We start from the raw sequence: 13,514 nt of genomic DNA, 5'->3' as shown, positions 1-13,514 counted from the left end.
TCGTATGGAACTCCCTCTTCATCCTTGATTGGCAGATACCGTATCCCTTGGGGGTTTACAGGTAATTCTTTCTTCAGTGTTCGCTTCAAAACGTCCCAGAAGAACACAGCCGCCCAGCAGTGCAAGAACACGTGATTGATGGTTTCGGGCTTCTTGCAGATCAAGCAGTGTGATCCCCACGGCACAAGACAGCCTCGCTCTTCCATAAATGTCTTCACGGAAAGTGTTCCAGTGTGGAGCTTAAAAATGAAGGTTTTAACCCCTGGTGGCACCTGCATGCGTTTCACCCGTTTAAGGACGTCTTGTCCTGGCCCTCCACTGTATATGGCCCTGTATAAGGGCACTGGGAACACAATGTCGCACACATCATTATACAGTATTTTCCCTTTTCACTTCAAACAGATAACCATTTGAAAAACGGACAGGAAACGCACGCTGTCGACCACTTCCTTAAGATAACCTCGAAGTTTTCCGGTCATCCTTGCCGTACTAACAACATACGCCGGCAACGCGTCGCTCAACCTGAGTTGACATACGGTGCTCAGAAAAGGATCGCGCACATCTCGAAAAAACAAAAAGCGGTTGACAAGTTGACGAAGAAAAAGATGTGCCAAGCCAACACCCCCGTCCTTCACTCTTCTAAACAAATTTGTTCGGCTGCACCTTTCCCATGTTGATCCCCAGATGAAGACCACAAAAACTCTGCGCAGCCTTTGCACATTTGCCCTGGAACAATGCAACACTTGCATAACATAATTTAACTTCGCTATCAAAAACATGTTACAAATTGTTGCCCTTGAAAAAATAGACTGGTTAGTGTTTGTCCATTTGTCCGCTTTTTCTTTCGTTTCATTAGTTCGGTTCCTCCAGTACTCATCGCTGCTTTTGTACCTGTCGAGGGGAACACCCAGATACTTCGTCGGAGTTTTCACCCAGTTGACATTGGCGAAGTATTCCGGTGCCGAAAACCACTCCCCGTGCCACAGCCCGAGGGATTTGCCCCAATTGACTTTGCTGCCCGTGACGTCACAGAAATGTTTTACTACAGCAATTGTTTCAGTCACACTTGGTTCGTCTGTGCAACACACTGCAACGTCATCAGCATACGCTAGCAGCTTCACTTCGGATTCTGCTAATCTAAAACCACGTATATTGTTATTTGCGGTAATGGCAACACACATTGCTTCTATATATATAGCAAATAACAGAGGACTGAGGGGACAGCCTTGGTGCAGTGACCGCATGATTTTAATGGGGGCCCCCAGAGACTTACTAACAATTAACCTTGTAGTGCAGTTCTGGTACGCCAAGGCCACACCCTCAGTGATGATGGTACCTACATTAACATGATCCAATATGGAGAACAAAATAACGTGAGCGACGCAATCGAACGCTTTCTCAAGATCAAGCTGAAGAACTGCGACGCTGCCACCGGTGACGTCACAGCACTCGAGCACACACCGCATCTTATGGATGTTAGAAAAAATTGTTCGCCCTTTGATTCCACAAGTTTGATGGTCTGCAACGATTTCCTTTATGACGCTTTGAAGTCTGGTCGCTAAAATCTTCTTAAATATCTTGTAATCCACATTTGTTAGTGATATGGGCCTATAGGATGATACGAATCTCAGTTTATCTAATTTATCGTTCTTCGGAATTAGAATGGTGTGCGCTTTCCCAAAAGAAGGTGGCAATGATTTCTTCTCGTACGCTTCATTACATACTTCTACTAATAAAGGGGCCAGTTCTCTTTTCAATGTCTTATATAGGGCGGCGCTGAGTCCATCTGGTCCCGGTGACTTGCCCAAGTTTAAATCGTCGATGGCCTTTTCGACTTCCCCCTCCGTTATTTTCCCTTCTAATCGCTCCTTACCTTCATCACTCAAACGCGGCCTGCGGTGCAGAAAGTCTGCTTTGAAACCCTCTAAATTCGCTTGCTGAAATGCAAAGAGTGACTGATAGTACTGGAAGAAGGCGTGTGCTATGCTCTCGTTGTCGTCAACAACAGCTCCATTCATTAAAAGGTGATCGACATGGTTTCGTCGTCCGTGTGCCTTCTCTAAACCGAGCGCCCTTTTAGTGGGCGTCTCCCCTGCCGCTAGTGCGTCTGCTCGTGCTCGCACTATGGCACCTTGATAGCGTTCCTTGTCAAACAGTTCAAGCTTTTCCTTGACGCTCCGCACATCGTCTTTGTACAGACCAGGCTCTCTGCACTCAAGCGTTATCAGCTGCTGAAGTAGTGTTCGCAAACCCTTTTCTTTAGATTCCCTCTGAAATTTGAGGCAGCTTGACCTTTCTAAGGCTTTCATTTTAAATTTTTGTTTAAAACATTCCCACTTTTCTGCTATTGTATCAGCCGCACCTTCGCGTAATTCATTAACCGCATCCCGTACTGCCTTTACAAAAGATGCATCGTATAATAACAAGTCATTGAGTTTCCATAGATGCCAGTTAAAAGCATGTTCCCTTTTCCTTATACCTATTTTATATTTTACCAGGCAGTGATCCGAAAAGACAATTGCTTTTTTGATTTCATCTCTAGTAATTTCTCTTAAGCTCTAGCTTCATATCCTCGTCAAGCCTTGGCATTTGCTTAACATAGTCGTTTATAAATATATCTTTTACTTGCACTTTGTTGCCGAGCAAACTACGGTATCGCTCTACATATGCAGTTTCAATGACGCTCTTACCTGCCGAGACTTCGTTTTGGTAGCGAATTTCATTTATTTCGTTTTTTGTTGCATATCTTTTTCTTCGCCAATCGCCCTCTTAGTTGGTGTTTCGCCTAACCAAAGCCTCACTGAACGCGCTCTAATAACAGCGCCTTTATATTTTTCTTCTTCCATCTGTTCCATCTGTCCTTTAACAAATTCGACTTCACTTTTAAACAAACCCGGTATTGTAGTCTCTGCATTCAAAAGGAAATCAAGTGTGCACTGTAGTTCCTTTTTCTTTTGTTTTTCTTTATGTCGTAGTATGCATGATCTGTCTATTGCACTTAGTTTAACTTCGCACTTGAATTGTTCCCAAGCTTCGATGAAATTTGTGTGACTCGTGGACACCATTTCCAATTTCTCGCGTACTATTTGGACAAATGTGTCTTCGGTTAAGAGCTGTTCATTTAATTTCCACAGTTCCCAGTTGAATGCAGAGACTTTGCGCTATCTACCTATTTCAAACATTACGAAGCTATGATCACTAAAACTAACATGTTTCACGGCACTGTTACAGCACATAGACACAACACCCCAAGAGATATAGACGCGATCTAATCGTGTGTGGCTTTCGCCCTGAAAGTGGGTAAATTGCACTTGATTTCCGTGGAAAAGGTCCCCTACATCAACAAGACCACAATCATCCACCAACGCCTTAAGCTGTAGGGCACTTTTGTCCCGTATAGGTTCATTCTTAACTAAGTCTTCGGGCATGCAAATACAATTAAAATGCCAAGCAAAATGAGTTGCCTGTCACAATTTAGAAAGCCAGTGACACAGTCAAAAAAAAAAACTTTTCTTTCTGAAATTTGGTTCGGCGCGTACCCATATAATTCGCCAGTGTACTTGGTTTAAATAAAAGTCGCACAATGCTAGCCGTCCGTCATCACAGGTGATAACACTCTCTTCAACGATTCCGATACCTCGTTTCAGAAAGATAGCACAACTGCCATACTTTCCAACGGCATGGCAAACACAAACGTTGAAGTCAAATGCTTAAGTTTGGACCATGCGGTCCGCCTGCTCCTCGCTGTCTATTTTTGATTCCTGTAAGGCTGTAATGCGTGTGCACCTAAGACACTTCGCCCGGAACCCTACCCACCACCTAGCAAGTCTCCCAGTAGATAGGCCCCACACGACATTCAGTGCGACTGTCTTCGCGCACCATGCCTCTTTCAGGTCAGGTTACACACCTGCGGCAAGGCCTTCTATTCCTCCATGGTGTATGCGCCGTACTCAAGTGAACCTTACAGTCCCAGGACTTCAGAAAAAGTCGGACTTGCCATCATCAGCGCTCAAGCAACTAACTTTATTTCTCTTGTACGAGAAATACAGCGACTGCACACACGTCTACACTGATGGATCAACTACATCAACCAGTTCCGGCGGCGCTGTAGTTATACCAGCAATGAGAATAACCAAGCGGTTCAAGACTTCCCATGTCACTACGTCTACAGCTGCAGAGCTCGCGGCTCTCCGCGACGCGCTTCAAGTGATAAATACTGAAAGTCCTAGAAAATGGGCAGTCTTCTGCGATTCCAGGCCGGCCTTGCAATGTGTGCATTCATTTCTCCGACATGGAACTCACGATCAGCTCACGTGCGAAATCGCGGAACTTGTCCATCGCTTAAGAGAAAAAGGCCATGATATCTCTTTTCAGTGGATACCAGGTCATTGCGGAATCATTGGTAATGAAGACGCCGATAAGGCAGCTCGGACGTCAAACCAAGAGGACCGCTGCGTCCCCATTCCGCTCTCAAGGACCGACGCCGCGAGACAACTTGGCATTCTGGCACGCACGATCTCCTTAGCAGAGTGGAATAATGTACATACAAGACGCACAAGACTGCACCGACTAAACCCATCACTTCAACTCAGACCTCCAGCCGGTGTGCACCGGCGTGAAGCGTCTCTTCTGTGTCGGTTATGGCTTGGAGTGGCCTTCACGAATGCCTACTCAGCACTAATTGGATTGCCTGATAGTCCTGCATGTGATGTTTGCGCATGCGAGGAGAACATTGACCACATATTGTGCCATCGTCCTCAATTTCAAGCCCAAAGACAGTATTTGTCCGACACATTGAGGAAACTAGACGATCGTCCTCTGAGTGAACAGACAATATTAGAGCACCGTCCCGACCGATCATCGGCTCAGAAGGCAGTGAAGGCACTTTTGTGTTTTCTCAGAACTTCTGGTTTGCTCGAGCGACTTTAACTGAAGTGCTGTCGCGTACGCGTACCTTCACCTTCTCTCTCTCTTCTTTCTCTTCCCCTTCTCCCTTCCCCCAGAGTAGGGTAGCCAACCAGACTATTGACTGGTTAACATCCCTGCCTTCCTGTATTCTTCTCTCTCTCTCTGTAAGGCTAGAATATCGATGGTATTTTGTTTTAGCAGACGTCTTAACTGCAGTTGCCGCTTTCTTGCCGTGAGACCGCGCACATTGAGCGTGCGTATTCTTAATGCAGATAAGGACGTTAAATTCATAGAAAGCGAAAGGTCAAGCGGACCGCTGGGTGATTATGCCAAATTTACAGGACGCACACCTACGCTGTTATATCGCACTAATTCTGAGTGCTTCGTCAAGCATGGCGAAGCCGAGGCGTTTTCCTTGTCGATAGGCGTGGCGAAGTTTCATGCTGCGCTTCCCGCTCCAGTCTAGCGGTGAAGTCATCCCTCGGACAGCGCCTTCCGCGAACGCGGAGGCACTGTCGGTGTAGTCCTCCTCTCTGGAGTCCTCCTCTATGTTGGGGTTCACTTTCAGGCGAGGCCTACGGAGGGACCCTGCCTTTAGGGGCGGTTCACCGGCGCTGACCTTCTCTCGGTTGTCGTCTTCGATGGTATTTTCCTGTGGTCTCTTTGACACAGCGAAGCCAGGGTTGGTTTTTTCTCTTTCCGAGTTGATGCCCTCCATTGCGGTTCCACTCTCTTCCGTCTCGTCTGTCTCGCTAACGGCAGCACAGTTGCTAGGAGTTTTCACGGCCTCTGATGTATTCTGAGGCTCGTCGTTCTTCCCATTTTGACTGACCGCAGCTTTCATTGGTCCCTTGTTTTCGTATGGGGGAGAAGGCGTCGAACCCGACGTTGTTGGCTTCTCGCCTCCTCGGACGGTCTCCTCCGCGTCGACTTGGTCCATGAGGTGCTCATCGACGGTGTCGCTTCGCCCAGTTCCGGTCACACTGGCGTACGCACGCAATGACTCTCGTCGTGGCCATAGTGACGAGAGAGCTTGCAACACGGAACTCGGCACTTGCGCCCTATCTGACCGGTGCCATGGCACCGGAGGCAGAGCGGGGGTCTGCCTGGGACGTGCATGAGCGCATGGTCTTCCCCGACGCGAAGTGGATGAGGCAGGTCTTACATGGTAACGCCCACCTTCAGCCGTAGGGACACCAGGCGCGTGTGGGAGCCTTTGTCGTTGCAGCCTGCAATGCGCCACTTTTCCCTCAAAATTTCGCTGACCTTCCCAAAAGGCGCCAGGGCACCTCTGACTTCGTCGTCCGGAGTCGTGTGCAGAAGCCAATACAGCTTCATCCTGACGTCTTGATTTCGAGGGTCTATTACCGTGCATCGGTGGTTCTTTACGCTGAAGGTTGGAGCACACAAAATCTTTTGTTTGCCCTTTTCGTCCTTGAAAGTGATGGTCCAGACGTAGTTCATCTGATAAGCACGGAGGGCCTCCACTTCTGGCATCAGCTGCAGATAGTCAAGTGCTTCACGGAACTGCTCGACTCGGTAGGGCCTCGCCTTCACGTCTCCCTGCAGAAAAACGGTCGTTGTAACTGTCGAACCTGTAGGTAGTTGCGGCAAACTAACCTGGTAGTCATCCTTCGGTGTGTCGTTCAACCTGAGACCGCGACCCTGCTGGGCCGCTCTAATCGCCCCTTCGGAGCAAAACATTCCGCCACCGTGCACTGCGGTGGCCGGAACTGGAATCCTCCTCGGCCAGGACTGCGCATGTACACCACCGCCCTACTGCGCCACATTGATACGCGTTCACGAAGCGCTGGGAGAAACAAGAGTAACCGCTATGCAGCCGACAGGATTCGAACCTGTGCAGGGAGACCCCAATGGATTTCTAGTCCACCGCCTTAACCACTCGGCCACGACTGCTTTTTTTTTCTTTATTGCCGGTCTTCGACACAGTATACAACAAATGTACACAAAATATATAGTGCGCCAGAAGGCACAAGTGGCCTAACTGCCACGGAGGCCTGGCGTTGTCATCTTTAAAATTCCCGGAGCTCTACCAAAGGCTCCAGCCTTGACAGCCACTCAGGAACATCCGTTTGCGCTTTCAAAGTCTCCAGGAATATGTGTATGCCTTCGCGAACATACATACGTGTTGGTCGCGCGTCCGTATCACAAAAATAGCCAGCCATTCGGGAGAGCAATATACTGTGGAGGCCCATCAGCATAATCTGGTCGAAGGGGACGCCATCCTCGTTATCGGTTGGCAGGTACCGAATCCCGTGAGGGTTTAGCGGTAATTCTTTTTTAATGGTTCTTTGGAGCACGTCCCAGAAAAATACCCCTTGCCAGCAATGAAGAAAAACGTGGTCGATTGTCTCAAGCTGCTTGCATATAAGGCAGTGGGAACCCCACGGCAGAAATAAACCCCTTTCCTCTAGAAAGGACTTAACAGTTAAAGTTCCAGTGTGTAATTTGAAAAAGAAAGATTTGGCTCCCGGCGACACCTGCATTTTTTTAACTCTTTTTAAAACATTGCCACCTGCACTCGGCCACGACTGCGCATGTACACCACCGCCCTACTGCACCACATTAATACGCGTTCACGAAGCGCTGGCAGAAACAAAAGTAACCGCTACGCAGCGAAAGGATTCGAACCTGTGCAGGGAGACCCCTATGGATTTCGAGTACACTGCCTTAAATACTCGGCCACGACTTTTTTTTTCTTTATTGCCTTTTCACAAATGAAAACAAAAAGATCAAATACACGACATGTACATATGCTAAAAACACCAGCCACAGCTCGGGCAGTGTAAGGCGCTTAAAAGGGCTTCACAGAAGCCAATTGGTCTAATACCGGTAGCTATTCCGGGGATTCACATAGTGCTCTGAACAAGTCGCGTGTGTATATAATACTCTCAACAAAATAGTGTCTTGCTGAGTGAGCCTGTGTATGACCATGCCTGATATCCATTCTCGTCTTCCATACGCTATGCATGCAAAGCAGCATTAGCATATCACTCGGCACTTCCCCTGTTTCTGCACGTGGAAAAAACCGGATTCCAAAAGGGCTTAACGGCAACTCTTTTTTAAGTGTTCTTTGTAGGACGTCCAACAGAAACACGGCGTCATGGCGGTCAAGGAAAATATGCTCTATTGTTTCCCGCTCATTACAGATTAAGCAGTTTACCGACCAAGGTACAAAAAGACCTTTACTTTGTAACCATGGCTTTACGGGGAGAGTGTCGGTATGTATTTGAAGAAAGAACGTTTTAACAGAGTGTCTCACTGGCATTTTTTTTAACACGCTTTAGCACATCGTGCTCAGGACCTAGCCTGTAGGCAGCTCGATAAACCGGTAATGGTAAAAATACATCAAGTATATCAAATACAAACGCTTTTTCGTGACATCACACAAGTATTCATATGAAAACCTCGCCTTGAGCAGGCGTACAGAAGTAACCACTTCACGCAAATAAGGACTGAGCGGTCCAGCTCCCAAAGAAACAGATGATACGACAAAGTCAGATAGATAATCTTGCAATCGTGCTTGGATCACAGTTCTCAAAACACATCAGTTTGATACCGCACAAGGAAGAATCTGCTCACCAGCTGCTTGAAAAATAGGTGTGACAATCCTAGCCCACCATTTCTCACCTTATGAAACAAATTGCACCGGCTTGTGCGTTCCCATTGCGATCCCCAAATAAAGGTCGCAAACACTCTGTGTATTTTCTGAACCAAAGTTCTTGCAGTAGTCATCACTTGCAACACGTAAAATACGTTTGAAATTTAATAATATTACAAACGGAAGCTCTTGCAAACATTGAAAAGTTATGGCCGCCCCATTCATCGGTAGCACTTTTGACGCGTTTATTTTCCTCAGACCAATATTCCTCAGCATTGCGGTAGTTATTTAGCGGGACACCCAGGTACTTTCCAGGGGAGACGGTCCAATTCCTATTATAGTGCACCACGGGTGTGCTCTGCCAGTTGTTATGCCAAAATCCAAGGCATTTCGGCCAACTGATCGCGCCAGCAGTTGCTGTGCAGAACGCATTCGCAACACTGAAAACTTCCTGCACGCTCCTTGCACCAGCCCAAAACACGGGTACGTCGTCCGCGTAGGCTAACACCTTAATTTCACTGCTCAAAAACGCGTAGCCTCGAATACGTGGTGTTGCAAACAAACGTAAACAAACAGGCTCCAAGTATATCGAAAAAAGCAGAGGGGACAACGCACATTCTTGTTTCACGCTCGACCGTACAGGAATTGACATACTTAATTCTTTGTTGATCACTAATTTGGCTGTGCAATCGTGATACACTATTTTAACACCGTCGGTAATTACAGATCCAACATTTACTTGTTCCAGCAATAAAAACAGAACTTCATGTACAACTTTGTCGAACGCTTTATGTAAGTCTAGCTGAATCATAGCTACGCGATCATGCACTGCGTCACAACATTCCAGAATACTTCTTGCTATGTGTATGTTCGTAAAAATTGTTCTACCTTTAATGCCACAGGTTTGATGCGGGCCAACAAGGGACTTAATAAAATTTTGGAGCCTTCTAGCTAACACCTTCATGTATATTTTATAATCTGTATTGGTCAAACTAATGGGACGGTAGGACTCAACTCAAAGTAATTTTGCAGGATAGTCAGTTTTGGGAATCATTACTACGTGCGCTGTGCTGAACGATAGAGGCGCTTGCTTTTTTTCATAGCATTCAGCGATCACTCGGTGCAAAGCCCCTGCTATTTCTACGTTTAAAAATTTGTATATGGCTGCAGCCAGTCCATCTGACCCAGGTGACTTCCCATTACCTAAGTCATCGATTGCCGCTTCAATTTGGGCCACGGTAATTTCAGATTCCATTTATTCTCTAACCGTGTCCTCTAACCTTGGCATAAGGGCCAGAAAGTGGGTTTTGAAGTACTTGGGGTCATAAACTCTTCCTCCTAGAAGTTCGGTATAAAATTCAACAAAAGCAAGTTTTTTCTCTTCACTTTGTCGTGTAATTTTGCTACCATATCGAATTTCATTTATCTCCTTATTTGCAGCATGTTTCTTTTCTTCACTAAGCACACGCTTAGTGGGCGTTTCGCCCAGCCACAACTTTTCAGTGCGCGCCCTTATCATTGCGCCGCGGTACCTATCTTCGTCGATAAACTCGAGTTTTGCTTTCACCTCTCGTGTTTCTTTTTTAAAGGCTCCAGGCACTTCATGCTCTACCACTTACATGTACACCAGCTGACTGTGTAACTGTTTCTCTTGTTGCCTTTCCTTGTGACGCAATACACATGCTCTATCGATGGCACCAATTTTTATGTCGCATTTAAACTGATCCCACACTAATATGAAACTGTTGGTTTCCGTATGCAGGGCATTTGAAAGATACTCCTTGGCTCTCGTGAAAAACACTTCATCTTGCAGCAGCTTTTCATTCAACTTCCACAGGGACCAATTAAGCTTGACACTCTTTGGTTTTTCGCCAATCGTAATCGAGACCAAACTATGATCGCTAAAACTGAGATATTGTGTTTCATAAGAGGAACACAGTGGTACAAACTTCGCCGGTATGTATATTCTATCAAGCCTCGCATGGGAATCACCTTGAAAGTGCGTATACCATGCTGGGACGTCTCGCGTCATTGCATAACCAATGTTCTCAAGCTCTCTCTCAATTACTATCGCGTTCAATGGCTCAGCGCTTCTATCGCGTACTTTGAGGTTCGTCGTTTTAACTTCAGCTTTACAGACGCAGTTGAAGTCCCCAAGAAACACAAAATGTCGTTCTGTTTTCAAAAACCCTTCAGCATACTTAAAAAAAATTTCACGTTCTTGATTTTTGTTCGGTGCGTAGATGCACACTGCGCGCCATAGTAGTCCAGCAAAAATAAAATCACATGCAACAAGTCTCCCACTTTAGCAGGTGGACACTTTTTCAACAACCGATATGCTAATGCGTATAAAAATGACGCAGCTTCCTGACCGTCCAACAGCATGGCACACACATACACTGTATCTAAAGCGAAAAACTTGAACCATTTGTTCTGTTTGCTCCTCACTCTCAAATTTTGTTTCTTGTACAGCCAGAAGGTCAACGACATTCTCAAAAAGCATGCGACTAATCTGGCATTGCCGCCTGCGCGAACACATTCCTCGCACATTCAATGTCGCAACGCGTAGCCTAGATTTAAAGTTAGCCGCCATCTCATAGGGTTGCTTCGCCAAGCGTCTTACTCACATCGAAACTGTGGGGTTCTTGTGCTCATCGTTGAAGGCCGCTGGAACGGGTCCTCCGCTAGGGCGGAGGCGTTTTAGGGGCCGCCCTACTGCCAGGCGGCACATTCGGCTTTGGTTTAAGCAAAGACCGCCGCGTAGTCGATGCCTTCGGTGGAGGTTCACCGGTGCCTGACGCAGTAGTTATCCCTGTATTGCTAGTGTCTTCGTGAGCACGCTTTGAGGCGATGCTTCCGGCCACGAGCATCTCGACGTCCGTTGCTTCCTGGCCAACTTCTTGTGGCAGTGACGATGACGCGCTTGCTGCCTTCACGCCTGCGTCCCATGTAGCAGTCTCTGGCTTCGTTTCCGGGGCTGCAGCGAAGGGCTCACCCCCCAGGTTCGCTTCCTGGACAGCTCCTGTGGAGGGTTCAAGGGGCTTTGCAGGAGTCTTCGCCACGTCGTTTTCCTCCCTGCTAGCTTCTTCGGCATCTGCGGCGTCCATCAGGTGTTCGGATACTACGTCCCTTTGGAGTAGGCCTGTAACGCTGGCATAAGAGCGCACACACTGGGAATCATCGTGGCCGAAGCGACGACAGACCCCACATCGTGGAACGCGGCACTCTCGCTGGATGTCTCCCATGCCACGGCGTCGGAGGCAGAGCGGCGCTCTGCGAGGAACAAAGACGACCGCCATATCCTCAGCAACACGCAGTTGGTGGGCTAGGTCTTCCACAGTGAGGCCCACATTTAATTTCAGCGTCACCGAGCGGGCGGTTGATCCTTTGTCGATGCAGCCCTTGACCTTCCACTTGTCTCTGCTGATTTCCGTCACTTTTCCAAACGGCGCCAAAGCCACTCGCACATCTTCGTCCGGTACGCCATGAAGCAGCCAGTATAGCTTCAGTCGGACACCTTGGTCGCGCGGGTCGATGACCATGCAGCGGTGGTCTTTAACATTGAACCCTTCAGCTCTTAATATCTTCCTCTTGCCTTCCTCGTCCTTAAACGTCACTGCCCACAGGTGATTCATTTGGTATGCCCCGAGGGCAACCACTTCCGGCAGCAACGAAACACGTGCAAGGCTATCAGGGACATGCTCCACTCGACACGGTCTGGCTTTCACACCGCAATGCAAAAAAAGGGTGTTTAAAACAGAAGCACCTGTGGGCAGTTGAGGCAGAACAACCTGGTAATATTCAGCCGGCTTTTCAGTACACCTGATACCACGGCCCACACGGGCCGCTGAAACCGCCCCTACGAGGGAGCACATGATCGCACGTCCGTACGCTGTGAAGGCCGGAAGTGGAATGACTACTCGGCCACGACTGCGCATCTACACCACAGCCCTACTGCGCCACATTGATACACGTTCACGAAGCGCTGTCAGAAACAAAAGTAACCGCTACGCAGCCGACAGGATTCGAACCTGTGCAGGAAGACCCCAATGGATTTCTAGTCCATCGCCTTAACCACTCGGCCACGACTGTTTTTTTTTCTTTCTTACCTGTTTTCCACATAACGCACGTACAATAAAAGGTAAAACGTTTGCTCTTAGTAAAACATTCCACGCGTTAGAGTTAAAAACAGAAAGAGGTAGTTGTACTATGGTAAAAACACCGGCTGCATTTTGGGTAATGCAGCTTGGTTAGGGGAACCGAACTGTGGCCAATTTGTCTAACATGTGTAGCCACGCTGGTGGCTCCCCATTGGTCTTATGTATGTCACGTGGGTGCAGGATGTTTTCCACGAAATATTCTTGAGCAGAGCGAGGTTGGAGAGCTTCATGCCTTACATCCATTCTTGTCTTCCAGACACTGTGCATGCAGAGCAACATTATTGTGTCACACGGCATGTCTCCCGTGTCTTCAAAAGGCAGAAAGCGAATACCGAATGGTGTAAGAGGTAACTCATTTTTTATGGTTCTTTGTAGGATGTCCCACAAGGACACCGAGTCCCAGCAATCTAGAAATATATGGTCTGTAGTTTCCGGTTTATGACATATACCTCAATCGATACTCCATGGTACAAACAAACCCTTCTCTCTTAGCCATGGTTTTACGGGAAGCGTGCCGCTGTGCACAAGAAAGAGCAAAGATATGGTAGACGGCCTGATAGACATTCTTTTTACGCGTTTCAAGACATTGCGTTCAGGCGCTAGAGCGTATGTTGAGCGGTATATAGTCACGGGGCACAAAATATCCACGAGGTCCTTATGCAATTTCTTCCGGCCGACAACAGACAAATATTCAAGTGAGAAATCGGCTTTCAGCAAACGAAAAGCGCCTACCACTTCGCGCATATATCATTTCACCACTACATGTGGTGTTCCACATGATGTAACAATGAATTCATATAAGGCATTGTGTAGTTGGACGTGCA

General features: G+C 47.5%; 2 non-coding genes across 2 annotated transcripts; both read right to left on the bottom strand.

Moving 5' to 3' along the window:
* Positions 1-6,743: 6,743 nt before the first annotated feature.
* TRNAS-AGA (transfer RNA serine (anticodon AGA)) lies at positions 6,744-6,825 on the bottom strand. The gene has a single exon. It is a non-coding gene; the product is annotated as a tRNA-Ser (tRNA).
* Positions 6,826-12,540: 5,715 nt separating this feature from the next.
* TRNAS-AGA (transfer RNA serine (anticodon AGA)) lies at positions 12,541-12,622 on the bottom strand. The gene has a single exon. It is a non-coding gene; the product is annotated as a tRNA-Ser (tRNA).
* Positions 12,623-13,514: the final 892 nt, after the last annotated feature.

This window comes from Dermacentor albipictus, unplaced genomic scaffold (assembly GCF_038994185.2).
Source record: "Dermacentor albipictus isolate Rhodes 1998 colony unplaced genomic scaffold, USDA_Dalb.pri_finalv2 scaffold_26, whole genome shotgun sequence".
Classification (NCBI taxonomy): domain Eukaryota; kingdom Metazoa; phylum Arthropoda; class Arachnida; order Ixodida; family Ixodidae; genus Dermacentor; species Dermacentor albipictus.
This window is presented reverse-complemented; position numbering and strand designations above follow the sequence as displayed.